The 13,197-nt window shown below is 34.8% G+C and overlaps 1 pseudogene; it reads left to right on the top strand.

Moving 5' to 3' along the window:
- Nucleotides 1–2,262: 2,262 nt before the first annotated feature.
- On the top strand, nt 2,263–7,588 carry LOC118736304 (annotated as a pseudogene).
- The last annotated feature ends 5,609 nt before the right edge of the window (nt 7,589–13,197 follow it).

The following is a 13,197-nucleotide window of genomic DNA, read 5'->3' as shown; positions in this document are numbered from 1 at the left end:
GCTACCATGACTCAAAAACAGCAGGCCATTGCGGCATAAGACGATGCACAGGAAAACTCAAACAAAAATATGTGTGAAAAGGCATGCATAAAATGGTTAAAAACCATATTAACAAATGTAAAATCTGTAACGAGGTAAAAATTATTAAATATACAAAAGAAAAGTTGACAATAACAGAGACACCAAATACATCATTTGATGTTGTAATAATAGATACAGTTGGTCCTCTTAGACCATCCAATACATACAGATATATACTAACAATTCAATGCGAACTTACAAAATTTGTAGAAGCGTTTCCTTTGATAACAAAAGACGCAGTGAGTGTAGCAAAAACAATAGTAGAAAAGTTTATTTTAAAATATGGTTGTTTTAGGAAATTAAAAACAAACAAAGGTACTGAATTTACGAACGAATTATTGACAAATATCTGTAAACTAATGAACATAGACATAGTAACATCAACACCATACCATTATGAAACTTTAGGTACAGTTGAAAGAAACCATAGAGTTTTAAATGACTTCTTAATGACAATGGACGGAAAGGATAACTGGAATGAACTATTACCATACTACACATACTCGTACAACACCACTCCACATAGCACGACTCACTATACATCATTTGAATTAGTATATGGTAAATTATGCTCTTTACCTTGTGAAATTATTAAAAGCAAAGAATCATTCTACAATTTAGACAATTATATAAATGAATTCAAAATTAAACTAAGATATGCACATAATCAAGCACAAAAAAAAATTGTTAAAAAATAAACAACATAACTCCAATACACAAAAATATATTAACAAACCAAAATTTAAAACAGGAGACGACGTATATTTAAAATAAGAAAAAAAATTAGATAAACCTTTTAAAGGTCCTTTTAAAATTATATCACAAAACGGATCTAACAGTACTATAATTATGGACAATGTAGAAAAAGAAGCACACAATAATAATCTAATAAAAGCTAGAAATATGTAAAAGTATATAAACGTATGTAAAATTATAATATAAAAATAATTTTGTCAATTATGATACAAAATCTTTTTTTTTATAGGGTAAGGGTGTTGTGTGTCTACAAATAATTAGTAAGTAAGGTCAGTAATGTAAACACACATGTGACTGCAATATTAAAGAATAACGTTCTTAACAACAACGTTAAGAATGCAAGCAAAAAGAGTTATGACTCATATATATGTCACAAATTGGGCAAAGCGTTAGCGGCCACTTGCTTTGTAGAAACGATCATATTGCAGCTTGCACATGTGAGTCACTTTTGTGAAGACATTTCTAGTGTTGTATTTTCTCAAGACGATGAACTTTGTAGAGCAACTGTGAAACAATTGGTTTCACAATTGATATTTCTCAATATATGAGAAGTCAATATAAATTTAATTAGAGTAAAAGAAAAGCAATGAGACTTTACTACAAGAACATTTAGAAAATGCAAAACTACAAAATAATAAATTATGGAAAAGTATCTTAAAATTGGGAGTGTCTTAGATTTTTAGGAGAAATGTAAAATTTATTGTAAAAGCAGAGTTCATGCACTGAAATAAACAGACTTGTTTTGAACCAAGAATCGGCAGCATTGCCTCGTTTTTTTTAACTTGTCTCATCAATAAAAAATAGGCCTTGAGGCCATCATCCTTTTAGCGTGGCTCGCTTAAATAATAATAAATTTACCAATAAACAATTGACAATTTAACTGAAAAATTTTACGATCTTATTCTGTAAAGTATACACTGACAATTCGTGCAAAAATATTTTAGTGCACTCTATCCCATAACAAAATTATAGTTTAAAAAACTATTTCGTATATTCGTACTGTAATCAGGTATGTAACTTGAGAATACAAATCGCTGCATCTTTTAGGCGCATCAATATTACATAGTTACATCCCGAGCTAATAAAAGGAAGGCAAAAAAGTACGAATGTTTAAACATTATCGTGGATACGCGAAACCACTAGCGACGTTCGAACGCAGCGCCCATAAACCTGGACCCGTTCGTCGTTGCATGCTTACGTTTTAAAAAGCATATAGGTATATTATTATTACATATGTTAATAATTCTTACGATTAATTCTTTATATTAATAATTATTGAAATCTCAGTGCCTAAATTTATTTTCGAAATCATGAGGCTCCTAAATTCTGAGAATCTTGAGTACAGACTAGAGGTGTGCATAAATGATTTGAAATGCTGTTTATAAAATAATAGTTGATACTAATATCACGGCGTATTAACACAAAATGACTAACATGGAACACACTGCTGCCGTTCACTTCACACCCAATTGTTTTACTGCACTCGCTGTGCTGCCCCGTTACTTTGCTCTCTTTAGTGTAAATCAGTATTTGCAGTAAGCAAACAAATACTGTCATTGCAGGAATTATAGTTAGCAGCGACACTACAGTGTTTGTTTTGATGGCGGGCAAGCATTGATTTCACTTTTTTTACTGTCAAGTGAATTTGATTCATTACTGCATTTCTGATATTGTACACCTCTAGTACGCGTCCGTTAAACAAATGAGAATCGCGTATATCAGTGTCACTGCCCACGTAAAAGAAGCGATGGCATTGGTGGCTGCGTTAAAAAATGCATACTGCGCTAGTCTACAGGACAAAACTATTCTTTCGACCCAATATTGTTCGACTGATTTTGATTTTGTACTTTAGCTGAATATAAAAAACATGAGAAGGTGTTGGCGAAACGTTTTCCTAGAGCCAAAACCATCAAGTGGACACACCAGTTTCATTACTACAAACCCTCAGCTTCAAATTGTTTAGAATGTAAGATTTTTTCAAGCCACTCAGAATATGTAATTGTAAAAATATAAAAAAAATCAACGCTGTAATTAAATAACAAAATTAGGAAACGTATTTAATTAAAAAATGTTCCATTCATAAAGTACCAATCATTTATAAGATACTTATGTTGATAAAAAGATAAGCATGCAACGATGAACGGGCCCAGGTTTATAGGCGGTGCGTTCCAACGTCGGTAGTGGTTTCGCGTATCCACGGTAATGTTTAAACATTCGTACTTTTTTATGGGATAGAGTGCACTAAAATATTTTTGCACGAATGGTTAGTGTATACTTTACATATCAAATAAAACACCTCCTTGAGGTAAAATTTTCGAGTGACGAAAACTGAACTAGAAACACAAAATTTATGATATCAATTTCGTGATGAAAATTATACGCATTTTTTAACTGCCTTTGAAACGAACAGAAAATCCTTTTTATTCATACGAATCGTTGCAAAAGTTCTGTTTATTATTTTGTGTTTCTATCAGTAAACGGAATTTCGCAACGCAACGAATAAATAAAAAAAGCATCGGTAGCTACCTGATAAACTCCGTCAATTACCGACCGACTACTTGAAGCGTATTTCATCAATTACTTTCACAAAACAATGTCCTAAGCGGTAGTCATCATCGGCTCTGTCTGCACTACCGGGAGTTACTAAAGTAGTCACTTGCGTAATTTATGGGCGCCCTCTGTTGTAGTTTTTCCCTATCCTGCTTACGACTGGTTCGACTCTGCACTGCACTACCACGGGTTAATAGAGTAGATACTTACCTAGGAGTCGGTGCAGTAGCTGTTCAAACGTACCGATTGACCCCAGCAGTACTGGAGGGGCTGTCTCGCTTTGATTTCGGAATGCTTGCTTACACATTACACATATGCTCTTGCTCTTTATTTGCTTGTGTTACATTGACAACCTTTGAAATTTTATGACGAATGGAGTGAAGTTTCACTTTGTCGTTGCCGTAAAGTGGGGAACAATTTATCTGCCCAGTTAGTAAAGGCAATATCTAGTAGAATATCTCATCATTTTCCATGGCAAGAAAAAAATATTGCACATGATTTAAAAGCAGATTTTGAAAAAAGATTTGCCGATTTGAAGTTATTTAAATCTACGTTTGAATACTTCATAAAACCTTTTTTATGTAACATAATTGAGGATGAATTTGTAATATCCGAAAAACTCCTTTCTAAGAAAATCGAAGAAAATTTGGAGTTTTTGGAATTAAAAGAAGATAAGGCACAGGAAATGCAACATAAAGCTTTGCCATTGCTTGGATTCCGGCAACAATTACCAGATTTAAAATATCCGCTGGTGAAAACAGCTGCGTGACGCACATTAGCTCTGATCCAATACATTTCGTGAAAAATCCTGTAAAACTGTCAAACAGCAAAATTACTCTCTGAAGTGAGAGTAAACAGTGAGTAACAACAAAAAGTACGGGAACAAAAAATCCATTTTTCCTGTTAAAACGTCAACCAGTGATTGCTTGACACTTTTCATGATTTTACCAGAAGAAAAAGTTCGGGTAAAATCTTGCAACTTCATTCTCTACACAACTCTCCAAAAGTCGCTCTCATTTACAGAATTTTGGAGGATTTTGGAGTACGGGAACATTTTTTCTGCAACTTCCTGCAAGTTCGTGTAAAATCCTGTAAGTTCATGGAGTACTGGATCAGAGCTATTTTAAATTTTTTGTTACAACGTATAACTGTGAGTCTTTGTATTCTACAGTGAAATTCGTAAAGTCAGAATACCGTTCACGTCAGTTGCATTCGCGCACCTTATAATTATTAAAAGTTATAAAAACTATAAGCTTTTTGTGTTCGTATACCCAAAAAACTTGCAAAGTAGGGGAAATCGAGAGAGCAAAATACATTTAATTTTGAGGGAAAGCCGCTAATTTCTGCTGGAATAATTTTTGCCAACAAGGAAACAGCTGATCAAAAACAGCTGGTTGAAATTTACGCAAATCCCTAAATTGAATTTGTTGGTTTGGAAGTTAAAATAGTAAAGTGCCACTAATTAAACTTGTAAGAAGTAAGTAGTTATTCGTTTAGTCAGTGAACTGTTTCAGGATAAGACTTCGGGATTTGTTTTATTACGTTTTCAATTTTATAATTTTGAATGTAAACAAAATTTATATCAGCTGTTCGTCTAACTTGCAAGTTTCTGCAAATTTTCTGTTCGCGTACTATTTTGGATATTTATTCCTGTGAGAGAACATATGACATTTCGCCGGAATATCGGTGTTGGACATTTTTTACTGGAGATTTTAAACGAACGTACCTATTGACTAACCAACATTTAACAGAATTGTTACAAACGGCTTTAACTGACGTAAAACCAGATTCAGAAAATTTGGCCAAAGGGATCTTTTGAAGTTGCTTTAAAATCAATCTTACGCACATTAGAATAATAGTAAAATTAATGTTTTTCATTTCTAATAATAATTTTATTTAAAAATAAAATTTTTGTTTTTGTTGTATTTTTTGTGACTCTTTGTAGCTTTTAGAATTTACATGTGGCTCTTTTCGGCCTCGGCCTTGCCCACCCCTGGTATATACATACTTACATCTAGAATTTAGTTGGAACAACACTGTAGTTCAAACACTGTTTGACTGAGTTGTTCTTTTAGTTACAGTTTTATGCTTTATATCGGTTTACCTCTAGGTTCCTTTTTAAAACCGCTCACATACGTATCTATTTTATGAAAAATTTTTGGTATTATCCTTTCTTAAAATTGCGACACATTTACTAGGCTCGACTTCAAAATTCATTTAGTATTCATCACATTAAACATTTGACTATATTTTCTTTTCCCTCCAGTACAACCAGTCGGGCGAAGGCAGTCAATGTAATCAAGCCATTATGCTCATTACCGAGAGTACATCTGAAACCCATAGCGACATAATCAAGCAATATAATTGGCCTCATATGCCCGTACGAATTTTTACATATTTGATCGGTTCCGATTCGAGTATTCGCAGCAACTTGCATGAAATGGCCTGCTCCAACAAAGGATTCTTTGTGCAAATCAATGATATGGAGGATGCTCGCAAGAAAGTTATCGATTATGCACTAGTTATGGCACGGCCCATGATTATGTATCAGGCCGATCATCCAGTACATTGGAGTCCAGTTTTCGTCGCCGGCAAGACAGGTGGTTTGGCACGTGACTCCGACTACCAGCGACGGCTGGTGACGACAGTTTCAACTCCGGTCTTCGATAGACGAAACCATTCGGTGCGTGTGGCTAATTTACTCGGTGTTGTAGGCACCGATGTGCCCATCGAGGAGATACGAAAAATGATACCGCAACATAAATTGGGGCCGAATGGATATTCGTTTATCGTTGATAACAATGAACGTGTACTGTATCATCCAGATTTGCGTCCTATGAGTGATGGTAATCAATATATTGATCAGTTGCGGCCGCGGTACACGTCGGTCGACATAACGTAGTTGGAACTGCCGGAAACCGAAGTGGGCAATGAGCATGAAATTGTCGAAATGAATAAGAGATGTAAGTAGAGAGAGAAAACGCTGAACTCATTTTAATAAGCGGTGAGATTTAAAACGACTTTTATACGTCTACAGATGCGCAATGACATGCTTATGCCCAAAGAAGGTGAAACCGAATTCACTGTATTCAACCACTTTGATGGTATGAAACGTGTAACGGCGCGTACGCAAAGGTAAAGGTTATTTACCAAATCTATCTACTTTAGATCACCAAGACAAATTAGACTAATATTCAATCTACACATTGCAGGTATTTTTATGGACCTATTGAAGACACGCCATTCACTTTAGCTGTTGTACTCCCTGAAAAATATGGAAGCCATGAATTAGTCTCCCAACAAGAAATACGGCACTCCCGCCGAAATGGTAAAGGAGTTCGATATCATAAAAATCGTGGCAATAATATTCATATATCTTCATCTTTTCGCACAGTGACAGAATACTTCAAAGGAGATAATTGGCGCGTACACCCCGATTGGGTGTATTGTGAGTACAACAGTGTTAGTGATTTAGAGAAAGAGCGTGAAAGCTCGGGCGAATATCTGCCAGCCTCTCGGGAACAAGAATTAAGTTTTGGCTCACCCGAAGAGCAGGTGTTACATTTCTTGGGTCGTGCAGGTCGGCCAGGCTGGAAGTGGATGTCGGTAAGCAAGTTGAATAATAAGGCCATTTGTTCGAAGAAAGCGCAACGAACCTCTGAAACTCAATCAAAAACATTTCATTATTAAACACACCAAACTTTTGTTTTTAACCACCAAATTTCTTTTTCTCTGCAGGTGCGCCCAAAGCCACCGCAACCACACCACGCCATGCATGGTCCTGTCGGCCATTTTGCCCAACATCTAAATAATGTTCAAGGATCTCGCAAAGCTGAACCATACTTTTGCGATCGAACCTTAGTACAGAGTTTGGTGCGTGATGCTATGGTAACCGATGGTCTGGACCGAAATTCAACTGTAACTTCAACTGGCAAAGAAGATAAACAGTATGTGTCCGGGGAACATGCTGTGCGGGAGCAAGAATTCTCGCGCGTTAACATTGTTATTTTAATATCTTTTTTTAATTTTACTCTGCACAATGCAAACAAGAGATAACAATAATGGTGGGAATAAGAGCAAACACATTTCTCTTAATTATAGTTGGTCGTGAACACTTTTTGGACACCACTTATAATAATATTATATTATATTATAATATTCACTACTCGCAAATTCCTATTAGCTTTGAAAATACCGCTAAGAAAATAATGAGCTCATGCACATTCTTCTCACGGTCTTTAATTTAAACCTCCAACTCTGTCATAATATTTTAGTAATTTTAATACCAATTCTCGCTCAACCTCTTACCGAAGAATATTCAATACAGCACTAACATTAAATTGGCAAGTTGAGCTAAAAGAAAAATATACTGTATTTCAAATTTCTCGTTTGAGTTAATATATTTTAACCACAATTTTTTCCAGCATCTTTGGGGGGGACATCGCCCCCCTCACCCCACCCCTGTATCCACCACTGCATACCCATTGTGAGATTTACATGCTTTCTTATTCTATAAATAATCTTGGGCATGCCTAAAAAAATGAAATGAAATTATTAAAAAAAAAATTTAATTTGTTTTCAAATTTCTCGTTTGAGGTAATATATTTTAACCGACATTTTTTTCTAGCATATTTGGGGGGGGGGAAGGGGGAGGTCGCCCCATCACCCCTCCCCTGTATCCGCCAGTGTTGGTATCCCTGCGAAGCTTACACTTACAATATGAAAACAACCGCTCAGGCACACTTTTTACAAAAGCGTAAAAGTATGGTGACTAGTCTTGGGTTCTTGCGGTTTTTCCAAATTTGAAAACTCAAACAAATTATTTTTGCAGTAAAATTAAATTAACATTACTTGCGATTTATAGACGAAGGTTTTTCGCCCAACATTTTAACTGTAGGATTGTTTTTAACTTAGCTAGAAAAGTTATCATGCGTTGGTTAGATTAGGTGAAGAGAGACTCTGTGTTTCTAATTGGTGTCAGCTAGCGGGAAGAAGGAACGACTTACGTATATGTTAAACTCGGACAAAATATTTTATCAGGAAGAGAAAGGCGACCACTTACAGCTGGTGTCTGCGCAATTAATCTGGTAATGTTTTGTTGTTATTATGGATTAGGTAGAAAAATACCGATTGGTACTAACCGCTCTAGAGCACCCCTTTCTCGTTTTGATTGATTCCAAAATCACTTGGATTAGATATTAAGTTTATTTCCATACTTAATAATTCTAATCGATATTTAAAATTAGCAGACCCTGCTATTGTCAATGAAATCGAATGCTTTGTACTGCATGCGCTCCACGTTGTTTATAATGACTTTTGCTAAAATTTCAAAATCAAAAGTTATCAAAACAAGTTCTATGGGACTGAGATATATTATTTTCTAATTTTAGTCCATTTGTAAAAGCGTGGTACATTAAAAGAACAGAAGACTATGCAAGCAAAATGTTGTTTGCTCACATTTAGTATATGCCCACATATGTACATACATACATATAGCAGCAATTAATTTCATTTAAAGAAATGGCGTGTCGTCCATTTCCGCTGTAGCGTATGTAGTGCATATTTTTAACTTCTTCTGGCGAGGCGTCATCTATCTCTAGAGTTTTTCTAATTGTATGTCTTTGAGATGATACCTACGACGAGGTTGATATCTAGACTAGCTTTGACATAAATACCTTTTATAGTATGGTAGTCTGGATATACAACATTGCAAGTTGATAAAAGCGTTGTAAAAATATTAAAAACAAGTGAATTTTTTGTGTAATTTTTAAGAGGTGAAAAAGTAATTATGTCATAACTTTTGAAGCACACCATATACTGGTTTGAAATTTGGTGGGCAATTAGTACTTATGTGTACACTTAATTTGTAGTAGGTAACTAAAGTGTGCCCCAAAAAAATAACAAAATGACAAGTAACTCAAATTTTGTAACTCAACTTTTCACAATTTTGAAAACTATCTCTAGAAGTGTGTAAAACCCTGATTTACTACTTTTAATGATGCTACCTTCGTGTAGTCAGAATATTTCGAGCGTGATATCAAATGTTCTGATAGTTGCTCTTACTTAAATGTGAAGCCAATCGCAATCCCAATTAAGTGAGTTCAACTTTCAAAAACTTTGCTCAAAATTTTACAACTTGCACAGCGTAATTCGAAGCCAGGGTATTATTTTGTTTTCTATTTCAGCGATCTAAATGTTTATCTTCGTCGAACTTTTGAAGCACTTGATGAAAATGAATTACACTTATATTTATCGATTTATTAAGAGATTACGAATATAATCATATATAAAACATAGGTGTGCCCACAAATTAGAAAGTTAAACTGTTTTGAAAGTGTTCCTGTTTTTTAGATTTGCTCATATAGATTGTATCGGAGCCCCCGTATAGGTGCCTTTTTCTGTAACTGCACATATAAAATTTTATTGGTTAATAACCGAATCAATAATATTTCCATTTAACGCACATTGCTACGCATCTTTCAAAATTATTTCAAAACCACAAGGTTACGTGGAAAATTTTTGTCGAGACAGATAAGGTTTTTTTTGTAGTCACTTACATGTTTCAAGAATGTTAGGATGAATGTTTATGTAACATCGCCTGTTGTAATCATTGAAATCCAATTTAATCACTAACACCTAAGGCTTGAATGCGACATTGAAAATGGTCTGATTTTCAATGATGAAGAAAATGAAGATTTGGTTTGATTAAAGTTTTAGCTTTGCTCTTTTTTCTTTCATTCACGTATATTTACATACGTATGTACATAGATTTGTGGTGGAAAGCAGTAATCACTTAAGTCAAAAGGGGACTTAAGTAGTACATATAATGCTTGTACCTCCTACTATTCAAATAAAAATGTTAATGGTGTCTTAGAGTCTGTGACGGTTACAGGGGGGTGAGAGGGGGCCATTTATAGATTTAATATACAAACTAGCTTATACCCGCGGGTTTCACCCCACGTTTTTATACAAATATGAAAAATAATTTAATGATGTTATATTTTATTTCTGTGCCCATTTCGTTATAGATCGTTATTTTTTAAGCGGGTTAAGGTATTTAGGCCGTTTAAAACTATGAAATTATAAAACCTCGTCGCGCGCTTGGCATACGAAAGATATAAGTCCCTCTAAGTTTACCTTAAAATGGTTTCAGGGATACGACGCGTGAACGTGTAACCTTCTTGGAGATGCCACGGCGGGTTCTAATATTTCCAACTCAAATTTAGTAACCTGGCCTTTATAAAATACCACTTCTCATTACTGTAGCAAATGCCTCAAGAGTTATGTATGCATAATGAGAGCTCTAGATTATAAGGCCGAACCCGGCTCTCCCTTTTCCATTAAATGAAATTTTTTCTGTCAGTAGGCACTTATAAAATAAACCTCCATAACAAATTTAAAATAATTCCAGATATTTTCTATCCTTCCAGAGATATGTATTAAGAAATTTTTAGTATAAATGGGAGGCGACATGCCTCCTTTTTTAATAACTCACACTTTTCCATGAGCAATTGATACATTTTGTATACACAACTCCATAAAAAGTTCCAGTATTCTTCCACAAACACTTCCAGGGATATGTGGCAAGAAAAAGTCAATTTGTACAGGAAGTACTATGGCCCTTTTTCTTATAACCCTAATATTATTCCATGAATTTCGAATTGATTTTACATACCCCAGTACCAAGTCGCAGTACTCTACAATGAACACCTCTAGAGATATGCAGTATAAAACAGTCAATTTGTACGGGAGGTACCATGTCCCCTTTTCGAGTAACGCAAATTTTTCTCCATGAGTATGGAATTAATTTTGCGTACACATCTCGGTGCCATGTTCCAGTCCTCTGCAATCAATAATGATAGAATACAAGATTGCACCAATGAGAGAGGATTTTTGAGCGTAATTTTTGCGCTCTTGGTGCAATTGCGAGAGAGAAATGCCAAAGCGCATATAAAAATATGTAAACAGTGCAGAGAAATGTGTTAATTTTAATATTACATGGCCCAATTTTGTAGGAATCAATAAATATACAAAGATTGATTAATTAGGAATACGTAGCAATAATTTTGGACATGTAGCCATTTAGATAAGTACGATTTTTAGCACATGAAAAACTGGATGTGTTAACAGTGTTTGCAATTTCATGAAGACCAAAAGGAAGGTGTGCAGCAAAGTGAATTTTGGGACTCGCCATTGTAAAAAGCCATGCAGAGTGCCATGCAGAGTGCATATTTATATTTATGGACGGTAGCCAACCACCATAAACTCCACAGTTGTTAACTCCACAGCTTTTATTTGATGACTTTTGTACCATTTCCGAGAGGATGCTTGAGTGTGGCTTCTTTGGAAATAATTATTCTATGTAAGTAAAACATAATTCAAGCTGAGCTTTTAAATTTATAATAATTTGGACACTGTTTTGTATTAGGTACGTACGTTTTGTATGTATGCCATTGCCAGCAAACTAAACCAGCAACTGTCTACATTCGCCATGGAAATATACCTACTAGAACTCACCAAAGAAATGCCAACATAGTTCCATGTAGAATCAAGCATGTAAATAGTCTTGTTTATTTTATTAGAGTATGTATAAGTATAATTACAATTATATGTGTACAGATTTGCATTTATACATTATACATATTAGTTAAAAATTAAACTAAAATTAAATACTGAAAAACATATTACAATTGTTATGACGGACTATTGTCTAAATGTACAAACATAAGCGACATATATATGTACACATGTATTAGCTTTTATCTTGTTCTACCTACAATTTCCTCTGTTTTAATATAAATATGTAAACCCAATACTTGCCTCAAGCATCTTTGTTTATAATAAAAAAATCATTTCGAACTGTGTCTTATTTTCAATATCTTCACTAGTAAAGTGCTTCATACACACATAGCTCGATTTGGTGTTTAATGCATCTCCTCGCCGGCAGAACTGCTTCCAGTTTTCGCCAGATTTGCGTCCGTAGGAAACGAAAAAAAAACTTATATCGCACGCTTTCCTTTTGTATTCACTATTACACTTTGCCACGGCACACTTCATTTTGCTTTGTAATGTCTCAATAATTGTTTAAAATTGTTTATTTGAATGAGGAAATAGCGTCAGTGACTTTATTTCCAAATTTTTGTTGACTTTATTTCGCTTTTGAAAAGGTAAAGGGTGAACACACCAAAACTGCGACACTTTGGGAAGCTTATAACTTACCCAAAAAGATTTCAATATTTTGAAATTGAAATACCATAAGTTGACCATGACCTTAGTTGGATGTAGAAGAAATTTCATTTGAATTAAGTACACGTAAAATTGCTAAAAACTTAAGATTGCACTCTTAGACAGTTTGCCTGGTTTTAATCGATACAAATAAGGCCTGGCAGTTACGAGAAAACCAGGGAGCGGGTGTTAGCATGGCCAAAGTGATAAAAACAGTGCTGGGAAGGTCCTCAGTGCGTTTTCGCGAGATCCGGAGGTTTTGTCGCGTTATGTTGTAAAATCCGTACGGAGATCGCAGTTTTTCGTACAAGAGGTAAAGCGGAAAGCTTCATTGAGATGCTCTACAGCTCAAACAGCGCTAGACTGAAGCTCCGTGAAGTTGGCACCCGACCTTGATGCATTTTGATAAAATACCTAGAATATGATAGATTTAACTCTCAGGAGGATTGTAGTAAGTTTCTTTTTGTTTGTAGTTGAAAAATAAGTGCGTAATACGTTTTTTTTTTAAATTCATATGAAGCTTTTTACAGCTACAGCTTCAATTTTAATAAATTCAGGTCCAGAATCGTTTGTAGTTGATTGTAG

Source organism: Rhagoletis pomonella, unplaced genomic scaffold, assembly GCF_013731165.1.
Source record: "Rhagoletis pomonella isolate Grant_MI unplaced genomic scaffold, Rhpom_1.0 Rhpom_scaffold_00003, whole genome shotgun sequence".
Classification (NCBI taxonomy): domain Eukaryota; kingdom Metazoa; phylum Arthropoda; class Insecta; order Diptera; family Tephritidae; genus Rhagoletis; species Rhagoletis pomonella.
This window is presented reverse-complemented; position numbering and strand designations above follow the sequence as displayed.